Genomic DNA, 6,000 nt, shown 5'->3' with positions numbered 1-6,000 from the left:
TATTAATTTTGTGTGTTCTATAAAGTAGCATGCTTGTGGATATTTCTTAATTTTATTGATTTATTTATTTAAGTTGTTGAAGAACTTTATTTTTATGTATTCATATGAGGTGCTCAGAATTGAACCCAGGGCCTCACACATTCTAGGTGAGTGCTCTAGCACTGAGCCACACCCCCAGCCCTGTTTCTTAATTTTAAGAATGTATGTATTGATGAATTATGATTATATTCATTCCCCCGTACTTCCTCTTTCCCTCCCTCCCATCTCCAATCCCCATCCTCTATGGTACTGGTCTCCCTTCTATTTCCATCTCCCCCACTTTTTCTCTTTAATTTCTACATAATGAGAGAAAATACACAAACCCTGACTGTCGGAGTCTGGCTGGTTCCCTTAGCAGGATGTTGTCCTGTTCCATCTACTTCCTTATTGCTGAGTAGAACCCCATGTGTATACAGACCCCATTTTCTTTATCCATCTATCTGTTGGCAGGCATCTGGACTGGTTCCATAACTTATTGTGAATTGTATTGCTATGAACAGGGCTATGCATATATTGTTGTAGCAAGCTGATTTTAATTATTTGGATAAACACCAAGGAGTGGTATAGCTGGTTCATATCATTGCTTTTGAGGAAACTCCATGCTTATTTGATAGTGGTTGAACTAATATACAATCCTATTAGCAGTATGTAAGTGCTCCTCCCCCCCCCCCCAACATCCTCACCAGCATTGATTACTGTTTGTATTCTTGATGACTGCCATTCTAATTGAAAGGAGATGAAATATCAATGTAGTTTTGGTTTGCATTTCTCTGACTGCTAGAAATGTTGACTATTTCTTTATATATTTGCTCGACATTTGTATTTCTTCTTTTTAGAAGTGTCTGTTTAGTTATTTTGCCCATTTATTGATTGGGTTATTCGTATTTTGGTTGTTAAATTGTTTGAGTTCTTTATATATTTGGATATTAGTCCCTATATGTACTTGGCAAATATTTCTTCCCCTCTGTAGGTTCTCTCTTCTCTCTTGTTTCCTTTGCAGTGCGAAGCTTTTCTAATTGGATGCAATCTCATTTATGAACTCCTGGCACTGTTTCCTGAGCACTAAGGGTCCTGTGGAGGAAGTTGGTGTCCCAGTCAGGATGTTGGAGTGTTTCTGTCGTGTTGTCTCCTGGCAGTTGTGGAGTTTCTGGTCTAATTTCTAGGTCTTTGATTCACTTTGAGTTGATTTTTGCACAGAGTGAAAGACAGGGATCTAGCTTCATTCTTCCCCAATGTATCTCCATTTTTCCTGTGCCATTTATTAAGAAGCCTATCTTTTCTCCCAGCCAAGCCTTTGGCATCGAGGTCTCTGCAGTTCAGCAAGCTCGCCACCCCACACCACTGCTGTTCTGCTGCTTCTCTGTGCTGTTGGGCACCTGCCGTTTCCTGCAACACATGCTCAGGCTTGGTTTTCATCTTCCCAGTGCATGTTTACTCTCCTGTTCTTTTCACCGAGAGGACATGTAACCTCATATTTATCATGTCCTTGGCTACCTTTAGATTTAAAGAACACCTTTGACTTTCCTTTGAGTTTTTTCTTTCAAAGGTGAGCTGAGATCGGTGCTATTCATCTTTGTGAAGATTTCTGTAACTTCTTCTTTCTAATGCTTCACAGGCTTGATTTCCATTTCCCTGTGCTTGTTAACAATTTTCTTAAATAAACAAACTTCAATTTCTCTTTCATAAATTTTTACATTAATATATTTCCTGATGCTGTTTAATGTTTATCTTTCACTGCTATTACAAATGTTTGTGCAAATATAACTCAATATTTATCTTCATTCTTTTATGCTTTTCTATGGACATTACTCATTTCTTGTATAGTTTTGATTCAAATAGACTGTGATTGTTTTGATTTTTAAAAATACAATAGATGATACTTTCATTATCAATGATTGTGTAACAGACTATTCTAACACTTAGCCACTTAAAACAACAAACATTGTTTTAAGTTTTCTGAGCCAGATCTGGGTACTGCTCGGCAGGTGTCTCAGGTCTGGGATCTCTCACAAAACCAGTGAAGATATTGGCTGGGACAGCTATCCACTGTGGGCCCAGATGGGAATGGCCCCCTTCCAAGCTCCCTCCCATGACCATTGACATAATCTAGGTCCTAGATGGCTGGCTGCTGGCCAGGGCCACTTGGGCCTTTCCATAGGTCAGCCCCAACATGGCATCCAGCTGCTCTCTGAGTGAGCAACTGAATGAGTGACAGAGCAGGTAACAGTGGGCAGGGCGGGAACCACAGATTGCTAAACACCTACATGCAAACGACCCGACTGTCACCATGATCTGGTTCTCAGTTCTTAGCCAGTGACTCACCCCACACAGGGAGAAGTTTCTGATCTCCTTGTTGCAATTTGGTGGCCACAACTGAGGTGTGTGACACACAATATCAGACAGAGAGCCAACAGGTCCCAGGGGCCATCCCCTAACGTCCATCCATGGCAGCCCACTGATATCACCAAATCATTCTCATGGGGAATTGTGTTTTCTGATTTCAATTTCCTTTTTTCATAAAAATGACATTGTAATTTCTGCTGTATACCTTGTTGTAAATATAAAGGGTACATTCCCACTCCAGGTGGGTAATCTATCATAATCTAAAATGATGTCTCTTTTTTTCTGTGCAGATTCACATCTGATCTTGGAAACTCTGAATTTTTTTTCAAGTTGAGACTATAAAATACATTAAAGGAAACTTTGCCAGGAATGATAACTGTATGCTTATAAATAACAAAAGATTTGCTTTGTCCTCTGGTTAAAGTCACTTTGACCATTTGGTCCATTATGTGGCTGACAGGAAGGCCCTGGTACTCACCTTTTCCTGTTGGGGATCTTGGCCAGTCCTTCAACCCCCTGGCCACCTCTGCTCATTCTCAGAACACTCCTGATGGCTGAGTCTGGGAACATTGCATTGATACTTCTGAGCCACAGGGACTCCTCACTGCATGTCCCCATCTGCTTCTGCATCAGTGAGTTTTCAACTCATGGACTGATACATACTTCTGTCACTGTGACCCAAATGCTGATGAACCAATCGGCCAAAACGAGGGCATCTCAGTCCTCGGCTGTGAAACCTGGATGAGCTTTCACCTGATGTGGGAGGTGCAGAGTACTGCCTTCTAGCTTCCTGGCCCATGATGCTATGTGGCTGTCTGCCATCCTCCCTGTTCCTCTGTCCACATGAGCCATGGACTGAGACTCCTCCTGGCATCTGGCTGCTGGTTCCTGGGATCATTAGATGGCTTCACATTTCACCATGGCAGGTCCTGGGAGACCGGCCACTCCTGTGAGGTCCTGCTGTAATGAAACCCTCCTGGCCCGACACCTCACCTTAGGAAGTTTTCATGGGTCTGAGCTGTGTGCTGTCTGCTCTTTCTCCTGGCTCCCTCATCCCACTGATGTGCCCTCATTCCCCCACTCTCCGCATGGCACAGCTTTCCCTTTTCTCTTGAGATCTGTGAGTACAGCATTTTAACCTCATTCATTCCTTGCCTTCTCCTGATCTTGGCCTCACAATACCTGAATAATAATAAAACTAATATCTCAAAAAAAATTTTGAACCAATCTACTCTTACTTGCTTCTTGTATTCTCTATTTGAATTGTTTTATCTCCTGTAATCACCATAAGACCAATTCCATTGCAAGTGGAATGTATACGTATGTGGGGATGATTGATTCTTCTGTCTCTGTATATGGCTACTAATCTATCCATTTGTTTGATCTTTTTAAGAATCACTTTCAGGTTTCCATCACTGTAACAAAATACCCAAGATAAAAAACTTACAAGGAGGAAAGATCATTCTGGCTCATAGCTTCCGAGGTTCCTCCCTGTGGTTGTCTGATCCTATCACTTCAGTCTGTGGCAAGGCAGAATATCATGGTGTACACCTGGTGCAGCAAAGCTGTCACTCACGGTGGCCAGGAAGCAAGGAAAGACGGGAAGGTTCTGGGGTCCCAACATTCCCTCAAAGACACACCCTAAACAACCTATCTGCCTCCCACCAGGCCCCGCCTCCTGAAAGTGACACCTTCCAGTAGCACCACCCTGGGGACCATCCTTCAACTCTGGGCTTTGGGGGACATTTCTAATCCCAACTATAGCAATCAAGTGTTTGATTTATTGACTTTTCTGTTTTTTATTGTTTTTTAAATTTTCAATTATGTCTATCTTTGAGTGAAAATAGAAAATCAAATGACAATATTCACATTTGAAGTCAGTTTTGAAAATTCCTTTACTTCTCACATTGATCAAATGGGGAAACAATTTAAAAATCATGAATAATATGCCATTGCCATAAGACTGATTTGGTGTGGAGAGTGAAAATAAATCCAATCCACCCTAAAACTAAGAAGGGATTAACTGGTAAGGATAGACTTGGCACATTTTTGTAGATAGAACATTATGTATGTTTCCTGACACATATTAGGTGACTTCAGCAAATACTTTCACATGGTCTTCAGTCTGCTTACCTAGAAGGCACATATATAAGGTTCTAATGTTATTATCCCTGTTTGGTATGAGCAAAGGCAGAGACGTAGAGTGGCTCGTAGAGGGTCTTTCAGCTAATTAGGAAATCTGTAAGAATCTGAATCTTGTTGCTATAAGTTACATGATCAGACTGAAGCTGGAGAAACCACTAATATCTAATTTATAGCAGCAACTAAATGTAAATTAAATGTAAATGTACATGGAAAAAGTTTGATTTCTCAGTGAATTCTCTATTTTAAGATAACTATTAAACATATGAATAAATATCTCAAATTTCTGATTTAGTGAGAAATGTAAATCTGAGCATAGATGATGCTGCTAAGATGTTTGGTGTCTGATCAGAATGAACCAGAAGAAGAAATCAAAATTACATACCTTTATTCTTTCCAATTCTATGAATAATGTTTTTATCTTTGTGATCTTCCTGAGTTCAATCCTTGAAAAAAAAAAAAAAGAATGCTGACAAGTCTCTTCTGCAGCAGATTGGAAGTCCCACAGATCATGGTTCTCCATCCTGACTCAGGGTGCAGCCTGGCTGTCCTTCCCTCACCAGGCACAGCGCTCAGCAGTCAGGGCAGTGTGGGCACGGACATAAGAAGCCATGTGACACAGATCACCAGCTATGTGCAGAGAGAATCCTATTCTTATGCTTACTGAACATAATTTCCTAGAAGAATGGTAAGAGATCTTCAAGAAGACATGCAAATGGCTACAAGCTACAGGAAAACTTTCCACAGAACCAGGTGTATTTATGTGATATGTAATTGAAACTGTGCAAGTCAACATACCTGGCTTGTGATTTCATTTTTAAAATAATTCAAATTGCAATGGCAATGAAAACTTTCCATAAGAAATAAACTACCTTTAAACATTAACTTGTAAGGCCTATGATGTTTACCCAGAATAGGTGGAGCATCAGCATAAAGCCACTGACACAGGTATGAAAACAGGATTGAAACATTTTTGCATGACACAGAGCTTTGAAATTTAACTGACACATTATTTCTCTGATGGCTTATGAATGGTTTCCTATAGGAGGGAATAACTACTGATGTATTCTATCTTTTCATTTTGTTTTTGAGACTGACATCTGCACATTTACCAAATCTAATGATTTACATATAGTTTTATCTACTGTGATCATTGTCCTCTAATACGGGCAAAGCTAATGACAGTTAATAACCTATACCACTAAGAAATAGTGTGTTTTGGCTTTTGAATGGAAATAACTTATTATTATAATTTATTTAAAGTATTTCATAGCTGAGTATACATATACATATATATACACACACATATACATATAAATTAATGTAGTGTTCACCTTGCTCAAATTCCACTCCAAAAATTTGAAAGAAATATCAACTCTTAAAATATGTTATAGACACATTGGAGCCCTGCCTGTGTCCCTTTGGGTCCCCGCTTCACTGTTCTCAGAGAAAGCACTTCCCTTGCAGTGGGTGTGT

The sequence above is a fragment of the Urocitellus parryii genome, chromosome 1 (genome assembly GCF_045843805.1).
Source record: "Urocitellus parryii isolate mUroPar1 chromosome 1, mUroPar1.hap1, whole genome shotgun sequence".
Classification (NCBI taxonomy): domain Eukaryota; kingdom Metazoa; phylum Chordata; class Mammalia; order Rodentia; family Sciuridae; genus Urocitellus; species Urocitellus parryii.
This window is presented reverse-complemented; position numbering follows the sequence as displayed.